Source organism: Onthophagus taurus, chromosome 11, assembly GCF_036711975.1.
Source record: "Onthophagus taurus isolate NC chromosome 11, IU_Otau_3.0, whole genome shotgun sequence".
Classification (NCBI taxonomy): Eukaryota; Metazoa; Arthropoda; class Insecta; order Coleoptera; family Scarabaeidae; genus Onthophagus; species Onthophagus taurus.
Window position 1 is genome coordinate 33629875 of NC_091976.1, and position 12577 is coordinate 33642451.

Consider the following 12577-nt stretch of genomic DNA (forward strand, 5'->3'; position numbering starts at 1 on the left):
TGACCACGAAATGTTTGAGAAGTAGTGTTAGCTATAGTAAGTATTGTGTAGATTAAATAATTAATTCCAACAAGCTAATACTAATAATTTAAATAAATTCTATTGATTTTTAAAGTTTCGCATGTTCTCAGAACGCCAACTCTATCCACCCACAACATATTGCTTTATTTGTATACAATGGTGGCGCCAATCTTGTTGCACATTTTATCTACTTCATCTATTGTCAGTTTACTTACACAACACCGCAATTTGTTACATCTATTAATTTATTTATTTAAATTTTGTGTGTGAATAGAAATCGCGTACCTAAACGAGAATGTATTTTACCGATGCACCGGTACTAATAACCAAGGCCAAAGCAGGAATTACTCGTGCGCGACCCCAGAGGTCACTAATTGAGGCAATTTCGTTCCGTTACCCGGGGCGCTCTGTACGCACGACACCACCACCTCCTAATGGAGAAGCGGTTCTCCTTCAACGATATTCCCGATACTTTGAAAGAAAAAAGAAGGCAAAGACTTCTTTCGTAGGAGATAAACCTCGAAAGCTGGTCTCTTATATTTATATTAATAAAAGCTTGCTGCTTCTCTGCGTTCCATCAGACAGATTTACACTTGGCAATTCGGCACCCATCCCGCTCCAACTACAATCTCCCATCCTCGTCGGGCCACAGCGCCGGAACTAATCGATGCTCACGGAAAACAGTACTGTAAAAGCTGAGTGGATTACGGGCACGAGGTCCGACGGAATGCCCTCTCGCTGCCGCCACCACACCGCCGCCGTCCGTGTTGTAGAAAGAAATTCTACCAGGATTAACCCCCGAAAAAGGTAATTGCCTGCTTTACACCGGACGCTGATCGTAAGTGATCGTTATTTGTACGCTTGCGAATAACAACTTATTAAGATAAAAACTTTTAAAATCGTATGAATGGGTAAATGAGATATCTTGGAAACGAAAGTTGTTTTAAAACGATGACAGAAGCCGATGCGGTGGTAAGAGACCGCAGCAAACAAACTCGCGGTCGCGTTATTACCATCGCAATAATCATAACTTTAAATTTTAATGCAATACGTGGCTTGTATTTAAAGCGAGAGTCGGTGGTATCTCCGACCGTTTTATATTTACGGTGAAAACGGTACCACCGCGAAAGAACGACGACGGCGAAGACGACGCCTTCAGTATTCAACGGCCGTAGAGCGCCATGTGCGCAACCCACGCGTTTATTTGAAAAGTTCCTCCTTTATCTTCCGTATCGTCCCAAACTATGTACAAAATTACGCAATCCATACCGAGTTGAATCGAGTTGAGTTGAGTTGAGTTGCGCAATTTCTATTAAATATTTGCCTGATTAATCAACGGCCCCGAGGTTCTCGCTGTTATAACAATCAGGTCCATTATTCAGCACCCAATTACCATTAATGTCTTTACGGTATAGAGTACCGAGCAACAACCTACACGTTGGTGAAATAAATTCATATTTCAATTGAAACCGATGCTTATCGGGTAACGGAGCGATCAACAAGCCGGAAACGGACGAAAAATAAATCCAAAACGGCGAATTGTCAGATATCGGGGGTTTGTTTTCCGCGGCGACGGCGGCGGGCGAAATGAAAAAAAGAATGAAAGAACCTAAAGTTCGGGCGATGTGCCGTGAGGTCGGAGAGAGATGTCCGAAACGCGTTGGCGGAACGAAGACGGCCTGAAATCGATATGGAGTGCGTTGAACGCAAAGGATGGAGATATCGCGTGGGCTCAAAAGGAACGAGGACGCAAAACGTCCAAACGGGTTTAGTCCCTTTCCAAATGACTGTTATTGAACAGTAATGTATACACATTTATAAGATGAAATATCCGGATGATACGGGGATGGAGGAGATTTATATTGGGGAGACTTTTTACGTCGTGAACGGTCTGGTAAAGTGCATGAAATATTTATTGGATATCCTGCGTTTCTTCAAATAACGGATAATAACTTTTTCTACCTCCAACATCATTTCCCCACTGATACGTGAAAATACCGACCGGGGTAAGGCAATTAAAGTTACTGTCAAGTACACGAACTTTATACCTCTAGCGCCACAGCCGCCAACCCGCTACGAGTTCAGTCTTCCACGTAATTTTAACGAAATATTCACGAAACCGTACAGCTTTTCTCAGAATCCTTTACTTTTCTTTCCTACACAATTTTATGATGCCAATATAACTATTTAAGTACTACATTTTTGACCTATAAGATAAAACATTATCTAATTAGACCCAATGTCAAAAAGGGTTTATCTCTTTGTAACTTTCAGCAAAAGCTTTTATAATATTTTTAGTATTGTGCAAACAATTCTGGAATATTCCAACTACAAATTTGAATTTGTATCAAAATCTCAATTATGATGAAATTTGACATGGATTTTGTTTGCATAAGAACTCATGGGATCTGATTGCTTCTATATAAGGATGATGATCACGATATTGATGGAAAAGTAAAAGACAGAGTTTTCCTTAAAAAAATTAAGTTTGCAAATAGATCTTAGAGCTAAAGAGTTGTTACAAATGCGGGGTTAATTACATAGGTTGCAGAAATCGCATTCTAAGATATACTTACACTAAGCAAATTGTCAAAAAGATAGAAACAAAGATAACCAAAAGCTAAACTACTAATAAGCAATGGGAAAGATATTTATTATTCATCAAATTATGCTGTCAAGTTTCAAGTGGTAATGGGCTTTATATTTATACTAAGGATTGTAGAACGTCCTTTATTATCGAGGTTTTACTGTATTTGCAAAAAAGAAAGAAAAGTTGAGATAATTTTTATAGAATCAATAAAATTCTTATACATCGAAATCTAAAAAAGTAAATGGTGTTAAATGGGTAATGATATGCATGTGGGAGAAGTTTGGTTTTGTGCCAAAAACCGTCGAGGATCGCTTAATTTCCATTTATTCCGTTGTCGCCGGCCGAGTAAATTGAAAAAGTTCGCCGAAATAACACGCCTAACGAAGTGGCCATTATAACTCCTCATGCAGGCCTATCTAGAAGCACTAAATATCCGGATAATAAGCGCGCAAACTGCCGCCTAGTGGTTAGAAAGAGATCGTCGAGTCGACGTTCCGTCTTTCTCTTACAATTTGTCGCGCGCTCTCCCCCGTTTCAAAGTCTTTTTCATCGGATTTATTATCTCTCGTGACGAAAGGGAACCCGTTCTTTTCTTTTTTTATGTAAACCTAACGTAAAATCGGCAATAAAACGATTCTTTCTTACGACTCTTCATACCAAGAAAGAAATTATAAATTTATTAACTTTCACGTAACGTTTCAAAATAAGACCTGAATTATGACGAAAATGTTAATTATCTAGAAGAGATGCATAGGATCGTCAACTCTAAAGTGCATTCAATTTGTTGTTATTAGACGAATATAATTGAGGTGGAGTGTTTATGAGGTAGTGTGAGACCGCGTCGGCGTAACTTCAAAGCTGGGAAACTTTGCAGACGCCATTGCCGTGTGCTTAATAAACGTTCCGGTTCTAAATCCGAACTCCATTTCGCCCCTTAAGTACTTACCTATAGAGGACTTGAGTTTGGCGAATTGCCCGCCAACGTTTCATTGTTTTAAAGTTGATGAAGCAAAGACTTTTTCTTTGCGTGTATCTATTTCATAATTATTAATAAAAATCAATAAATAGATTCGTTGAATTATGAAAGTAATTATTTTGTGATAGAAACTAAAGTATAAAAAGAGAGAAAGGTTGATGTAGAGATGGAGAAACAGAGAGGAATCCTTGAGTATTGCTGGGACGATGGGAATGTTGGAGAGTACGGTTCATTGGTCAGGTGATTTACTGGGATAGAGTTCTAGGTGGAATTGGAGTGGGTTGTCGGATTTTTAAATTGTCGTAGTAAATCTGCGTGTTTACTAAGCCGTAAGAGCCTTTTGGTTTAAAACTGGAGACGTGGCGAGCAAGAAGCCGCGAAAGCGACGAAACGTCGTCGCCGTCGTCGAAATTAAATTGCAAATTGTTTTCTGCTACTATATCGATAAGGGGTAAACGTGCTTGGGCCACTGAATACAAAGGCCCTAAAACCGACGTAGACCTGACAGAAAGGATTCGTGAGAGCGACAAAGAGAGGCCGCGAGGGCGGTAACGAGGAGGGTCGGGCGTATGATAAAGAGGGGAGAGAGAGCAGGGTCGGGCTGTGACAACGCGGCTTTCCCGGCTTTCCCGCCCCGACCAGAAAATGTATGTATAGGGACCTAGCGCTGGCAGAGAAACAAATAGCCAAAGCGGCTTGAAAAATTGAGCCTCACAAAATAGGGTATAAAATATTTTTCGCCAACACTTAAATTATGTACAAATATCGTTGGAGTAACCTTGTAAATTAGGAGAGGATCCGCTTTTTCGACCCTCGTTATGCATATGTATTTTGTACCGGAAGTTTAGAAGCGCTTTATGGCGATGGAACCGCGCCAAAATCACTCCGAAATGGCCCCCTGCCGGCTGCTATCGTCGTCGTTTCGAATTTAAGGGCACCGACTCTTACCGCGGCTCGTATAATGTTCCCGATTCAAAGATGGGCAAAAAAACAAACGAAACCGACAAAGATTCGTTGAAAGGTGGAATAATAATATTTCGAGCGTCGACGTACCATAAGGACAAAGAAAACTGCCGTCGGCTGCGAATTCCACTGTTTTGTGGCTCTTGGAAATGGGGCGGTTAATCCACGGACGTCAAAAAGCCTTGCTTTCACTCCCCCGCGAAAGCTCTCCTCACTTCAAAGAGTTGCGATGAACTACGAAACGCGATGCTGCTGTGGTTGACGGAAAATACTCTCGCTCCTTGTTTAATTATAAACCTTCTTGAAACTTGCTTCAGAGAAGATTTGCTTTCAAAGAAAACGGTTTTAAATCTACACTTTTGAAATTAAATTGATTGGAAAATATCTATCTAAAATTTGGGTTAATTTGTAAAAATTTAAATCATCGAAAATGTTTACAACTATATCTAGCAAAATACTAGCTGTTGCAGGCAAAAGGTATTACAGACAGAATACTAGATATTATTTGTAGAAGACTAAAGTTGTACTACTAATCACTACACCTTTGAAATTAAATTGATTGGAAAATATCTATCTAAAATACGATCTAAAATTTGGGTTAATTTGTAAAAATTTAAATCATCTAAAATGTTTACAACTAGATCTAGCAAAATACTAGCTGTTGCAGGCAAAAGGTATTACAGACAGAATACTAGATATTATTTGTAGAAGACTAAAGTTGTATTACTAATCACTACACTTTTGAAATTAAATTGATTGGAAAATATCTATCTAAAATACGATCTAAAATTTGGGTTAATTTGTAAAAATTTAAATCATCTAAAATGTTTACAACTAGATCTAGCAAAATACTAGCTGTTGCAGGCAAAAGGTATTACAGACAGAATACTAGATATTATTTGTAGAAGACTAAAGTTGTACTACTAATCACTACACTTTTGAAATTAAATTGATTGGAAAATATCTATCTAAAATACGATCTAAAATTTGGGTTAATTTGTAAAAATTTAAATCATCTAAAATGTTTACAACTAGATCTAGCAAAATACTAGATGTTGCAGGCAAAAGGTATTACAGACAGAATACTAGATATTATTTGTAGAAGACTAAAGTTGTACTACTAATCACTACACTTTTGAAATTAAATTGATTGGAAAATATCTATCTAAAATACGATCTAAAATTTGGGTTAATTTGTAAAAATTTAAATCATCTAGAATGTTTACAACTAGATCTAGCAAAATACTAGCTGTTGCAGGCAAAAGGTATTACAGACAGAATACTAGATATTATTTGTAGAAGACTAAAGTTGTACTACTAATCACTACACTTTTGAAATTAAATTGATTGGAAAATATCTATCTAAAATACGATCTAAAATTTGGGTTAATTTGTAAAAATTTAAATCATCGAAAATGTTTACAACTAGATCTAGCAAAATACTAGCTGTTGCAGGCAAAAGGTATTACAGACAGAATACTAGATATTATTTGTAGAAGACTAAAGTTGTACTACTAAGACTAGAATACTGCTATTGGAAGACCACTTACTATTTGCAAAAGACTAGATACAGCTTTCAAATGATTACTTGCTGGTTGTGGAACACTACTTACTGCTTTCAAAACACTAGATACTTCTGACAGAAGACTACATACTGCTACAGAAGATTAAAAACTGATGGCAAAAGACTAGATACTGCTTACTGTGTACAGAATACTAGATATTGCTGAAAAAAATCCACTAGATAAAGTAATTGGTAACTTTATCTTACAGATAGCTCAAAAATCTTTTTCCCCCCATATTTATATCGTTGATAGTGCTTTCTGGTAGATATTTTATATCGATCCTTACTTAACGGTTTGAAATTCGATATAAAAATTAACCATCGAATAAAATTAGTTTAACTAATTTTCTAAATAAAATGTTCTGTTTCAGAAACTATTTGCTAGCTCCTCTGCATGCACCGAGACCTGAGACAAAACAACTTTACAATGAAGCACAAATCAGAAATAGAAACGTGGTAGAACGTTAATACTGGGTTTGGAAACGTCTGTTTTCAATTTTGAGATAGGACATGCATGTGGCAACAGACAGGTAAGATCTATTTTCTAGATACTTTATATATAATATAGTACATCATGTTTTATTTCCCTACAAGTTACTAAAAGAAAATTTCTGACAATTTTTTTTACGTCCGTTCATTCCCATAAATAAATGCGTATCAGTATATATAAACTATTATCGAAATAATCTTGATTATTTTCTTTTTGTTTACTTTAATATTTGTACAAACCACCTAAATGTGTCAAACGGTGTCCCAAAGTTAATTTAGCCCCATTTCGTGCGAGCCCTAACCCCATTACGACCTCCGATAACTCCCCTTGGACATAACCGGGGGTTCAGAGACTCGTATTTGTCTATTACCGTTCGACTCGGTAGATCAATAACGTAGATATGAGATACACCGACGTCTATGTAGGCGAGTTAGGGGAGGTGGAACGCAGGGTAAAGGCGTCTCGACGACTATTTAATTCAGTTTTAACATTCTTAAATAAAAAAAATTATATGTTAGTAACAAATCTAAATAGAAGAAAGAAAGAGGGAGAGAGAGAGAGTGGTAAAGATTCTTAGTCCGACTTCGCCAGCTGTTTTGTACGTTACTTCTCGGGTTCTTTGTGTGTGCGTATCCTGCTGGGCACCGCGTGATTGTTGCCTAAATTAAGAAACATTCATGTTTTACCTCCCCTAGAAATGTAATATGCCCATATTGTGTCGCCGGGATGCCGAAGCCATGAACAACCGGTGAGCAATGCCCCCACGGCGCGACCAAACAAAGCATGCACAGAGGAATATTTATACTTCTTCTTCTGGATCTTCAACGCTCGGCTCTTCTTCCTTTAGCAATCCCGCTAACTTGATTGCCACGACTCGTAACTGTACTCCAAGACTTGTAAAGGCTTCCTCGGGAGGAAAAAATGTACACTTTGAGAAAATCTCTAGCGGAAATACTAGATAATATATCATTCTAACTAATTACATAGAGTATTAAAAACCTCGTTCGAGGTGATATTTAAAAGAATAGAAACGGTTTGAAGTAAAACGACCAAAAAAGATAGGCTAGGCTACTCAATGCTATCATCGTCGGAAGGGCCGAGTCGATGTTAAATAAACCGAACGACAGTAATGTTCGGATTCCTTTTTGTAGTCATGTCCGTGCTACGTCCCCGGTTTATACCTGTGTGTTCCTATATACCTGTAAAAAAGAGAAAAGGTTTCGATTTTCTTTCTTTCTCAAGCGCCCGCACCCACTCTCTTTCGCCTTCAACAATATAACACAAAAAGTCTCGTTCCAAAACTCTACTAATGATTACTAAACTGAAACTAAACGGTGTGTTAATAAAGTATCGGTAAGTTACACGGAAGACGGTTTGTTGTACTCGGGCCAACCATCGCAAGTAAATTTGGCTCAGAGTGGAGTAATTATTCACGCGGCGAAGCTTCGAAGCTTTGTAAGACTTAAAACTTACACCCGAAACGAAACTATATCATTGTCTCTTTTAAAAACAAATAAATAACTCATCCTAAAGTTATTTTTTGTTAATAATTATTCGTTAAAATTAAAACGAAACAACAGGTGAAGATACAAAAATAACGACCACTCTTAATTGGCTCATTATTATTTTATTACCCGCTTTAATGAATCCTGGTTATAAAGATTAAAGTTTTTTTTTTTTTGATTTAAGAATAATATAAAATATTTTGTTTCAATGTGTAAATTCCAAAGATAATCAATGCCATCGACCGTTCAACATCGACGTTGGAAATGTTCAGTACCGATACCACTGTTGACATTCAAGCGGGATTGTTAAGGGCCGCCATAGATTACGACAATGTCGAGAATTCGTGCTGAAACCGAGTATATTTCAATTAGGGCAACAAGGGGCTGTGAATCCATGAATCTAAACACTGATGACTGTTTGCGAATTCCCGTTCGATGTGAATTAATAAGAATTGATCATTTTGATTTATTTGATGTAACTTATATATTTTACATGTTTGTAAATAAATCCTCGTCGATTCTCTGACGGCTTCTTTATGGCCGTACGCGCCTCGGGCATTTTTATTTATTCCGATGCATATCTAAAGTGGCGAGCAACAAGCGTGTTATAACGCGCAACACGAGAAAATAATCCTGAGCGGGACCGGTACGTGCCTACGAACGATTTATAAAATCGGATCTCGCCGCCGGTTTTTAATTAGCGGACGCAGAAAAGATTTGTTATCTCGATTCGATGTCTGAGTATGACGTCGGTCGTTGACGACGAGAACTACGCAATGTACAATTTTACGGGGAACGATACGCACGCACGTCTCGTAATATAAACGCAAGTGGGGCTCCCCGACAAAGGACAATAACCGTGGGGTGCATGAACAGCCCCCTATTTTCACCTGTGGCTACACTATACGCAACAGCTGTCGTCTGTGTTCAAGTCATGCACGCAGTTTTTTTTTTCTATTTAACTTTCCGTCTACACCCCACTCTAAATTATGTACCTACAAATTTATGCATTAAGATATACTTAAAATTTCATCAAACAAAAAGTGAAAATGTAAAGAATTGAAAACCGTATATAAATGACAATATAAATAATACATATATAGGACGCGGATTTTCATAAGCGGAATCAATCGGAATAAAATGCGAACGAGCGCAGCGCGCCTCTAAAACGAAAATATTTTAATTGAAAACCTGTCGACAGGCATTCTACGCCATATTTTTCCATAATAAATATTGTGTTGCAGTTTTGGCGGTAATAGAAAAACAATTCACCGTTGAAACGTTAAAAAGGTTACTCGAAAATTGATTTTCCAACCATTTTTAAATATCCTGACAATAATTATTTACGTAACACAAAAAATAAGTCATAATAAATATTAACAATCACAACATTAAGAAAGTTGCAGGACGTTGTTTAATCTGAATCTATTGTTGTTGAATTCATTGGTAATCTATATGTCGCAAGCAAATGGTTGTTCCAGGTAAATAGCTTTTTCCTAGTCAGATACTCTCTGATTAGGCAAATAGTTTTATTCCATTTATTTCAGTCTAAATTCTACTTTCCTAGGCAAATAGCATATGGCTAAAATATTTTTAGACAAATAGCTCTTTAAACCAACCCAACCCCAGAAATGCTTTATTTCTTTAAGAGAGGCCTGCACTTCACAGTGCCAGCCTTCGAAATTCAGTGCAGTACAAAAAGATGTACTTGTTTCAAAAATAAACTTTATAAAAGTATATGAAACTGTTATGCACTTTTTTAAAATGTTACGCAAATAATTTGAGTCGTTTGACACTCATTATGACTTTAATTTAAGAAAAGTAGGGCATTTCGAAAAAATTTTATTAGAAAGATCGCTTCAGAATAATGTATCCTACAACCGTATAATGCTCTGATGCGGAAGTTACGGGACACTCTGTATAGTATACAGGTGTTCCGCAAAACTGTTCTGACATGTCCTACCAATGGGCTGCGGAAGACATTATAAGCACTGATACTGTGCTATCAATGCCGTCAGATTTGGCGGTATCACTATCAGTGATTAATGTTCGATACCAGATTGTACTGCCTGAGCGGCAGTCCTGGATCGAAAATGAAAATTCTCTGGTTCGGGCAGACATTTGCTTGTACACAGATGGATCAAAAACGCCTGAAGGGGTAGGAGCAGGAGTATACTGCCAGACACCTCGAATTAAGCAAGCCTACAGCCTGGGTACGTACTGTACTGTATTCCAGGCGGAAGTATTTGCTATTGACATGGGTACTAAAATCCTTCTTGAAAGAGGGGTGAAGAACATGACAGTACGAATTTTCTCAGACAGTCAAGCCGCTCTCCAGGCGCTGCAAGCCGTGAAAACGTTAATGATTGTAAGAGAACATTAAACACACTGAGTTGTGATAACAGAGTCTCTCTGAACTGGGTCCCGGGTCACTCTGGGGTTGCTGGCAATGAAGCGGCAGATAAGCTAGCACGAGATGGCAGCGCTGAAGCGTTTGTGGGACCGGAACCAGCAGTTGGTGTATCATTTGCGATGGCCAAATATAGGATTGGACTGTGGGCTGAAGAGAGACTTCGCCTACTGTGGACCAGTTCTCCTGGAATGAGACCCGGGAATATTTTAGGACTTGCCCGTAGTAGCATAAAAGTTCTAATGGGTGTTTTTACTGGGCACTGCCGATTAAAAGCACACCTCAACTTGTTGGGTTTAGCCGACGATGTTGAATGCCGACTATGTGCGGAGGAAGCAGAGACGGTTGAGCATGTTTTATGCCACTGCCCTGCCGTTAACCGTATCAGATTCTCGATTTTTGGGTCGCAGTTTATCTCCTCAAAAGATCTTAATGACCTTTCGCCGAGCAAGGTATTAATGTTCGTTAAGAGCATTGGACGCATTGGATATCTATCGGGGTACAATAGATCCTTAGGGTCGCGGTGCAAGGTTGGTTGGTCCGCCTACCCGATATGTATTCTATGTAATGTAATGTAATATGTCGCAGGCAAATGGTTGTTTCAGGTAATTAGCTTTTTCCTAGCCAGATACTCTCTGCCTAGGCAAATAGTTTTATTCCATTTATTTCAGTCTAAATTCTACTTTCCTAGGCAAATAGCATATGGCTAAAATATTTTTAGACAAATAGCTCTTTAAACCAACCCAACCCCAGAAATGCTTTATTTGTTTAAGAGAGGCCTGCACTTCACAGTCACTGTTTTCTGGGCAAGGGATGTCAAAATACCAGTGCCAGCCTTCGAAATTCAGTGCAGTACAAAAAGGTGTACTTGTGTCAAAAATAAACTTTATAAAAGTATATGAAACTGTTATGCACTTTTTTAAAATGATACGCAAATAATTTGACTCGTTTGACACTCATTAGTGACTTTAATTTAAGAAAAGTAGGTTGATAACGATAGGAACTACTTTATTTTATTGTGAACAGGCAGGTATCTATTCTATATTGCATTGTTGTATCGAAAAAATGGTATTTGCCTAAAACAAGCTTAGACAGATACTATTTGTCTTGTTCAATAGTATTTGCCTAGACATTTAATGATAAAACTATAACCAACTACTGTTTGCCTAGATAGCCAGTATCTGATTAGGAAAAAGCTATATACTTGAAATAACCATTTGCCTGCGACATATACATGGTTCATGTTGAATGATTGATTATGAAATACTTGATATTGTACTACAGAGTTGAATACAGAGTGGATTGCAGCGCAGAGTGGTAGAAATACATTTTTTTTCGTGCTGAAAATAAAATTTCGATCGAAATAACGGTAAATAATTTTGTGAATGATGAAAAGATGTTTATAAATGTTTAACTTTTATTTTACTGACATTATGAATAATTAGGGGCAGAAGAATATACATATATAGTATACAGGTGTTTTTGTAAGTCTTAGCATAATTTTAATCGCAAATATTAGAGTCAAAATGATGACGATTCGTGTAAAAATTTTTGGTCTAACCCATAAATGGCTAAGATATAGGCCATCATGCTGAATGAAGATTGGATACCGCTTAAAGCAGACTAGTTGCTGGTTTCAGAAGACTACTTATTGATTTCAGATGATTAAATACTCTTAACAGAAACTTACTTACAGAAAATTTCATACTAATGGCTAGATACTACTTAATGAAGACAACTTGATGGTTCCAGAAGATTAGATACTGCGTAATGACGATTACTTACTGCTGCAAAAGACTAGCTACTATAGGCAGACGACTATATACTGCTTGTAGAAGACTACTAGCTGATTGCAAAATACTACATATTATAGGCAAAAGACTAAATAACTAGACACTAATGGCAAAGTCTAGATACTGCTTTTAGAATGCAATACCTCTTCTTCCTGTCAAGTAAAGTTCGTGGTATGGAGAGATTTCCAAGTAGAGATAAAAAGTTAGCTTTGGATTGAGTGTGGAATCGTTGAATTTTGTTTAGTTGTAGATCACATGGTTTTAG

General features: G+C 37.5%; 1 protein-coding gene across 1 annotated transcript in view; it reads left to right on the top strand.

The window, feature by feature from the left end:
* LOC111423575 (uncharacterized) overlaps positions 1-12577 on the top strand; it is a 79543-nt gene continuing 66966 nt past the window's right edge. Inside the window, exons 1-2 of the mRNA XM_071199867.1 lie at positions 1-36; positions 6486-6644. The gene's annotated coding sequence lies outside the window, so the exon portion shown is untranslated. The remainder of the gene's footprint in view (positions 37-6485; positions 6645-12577) is intronic.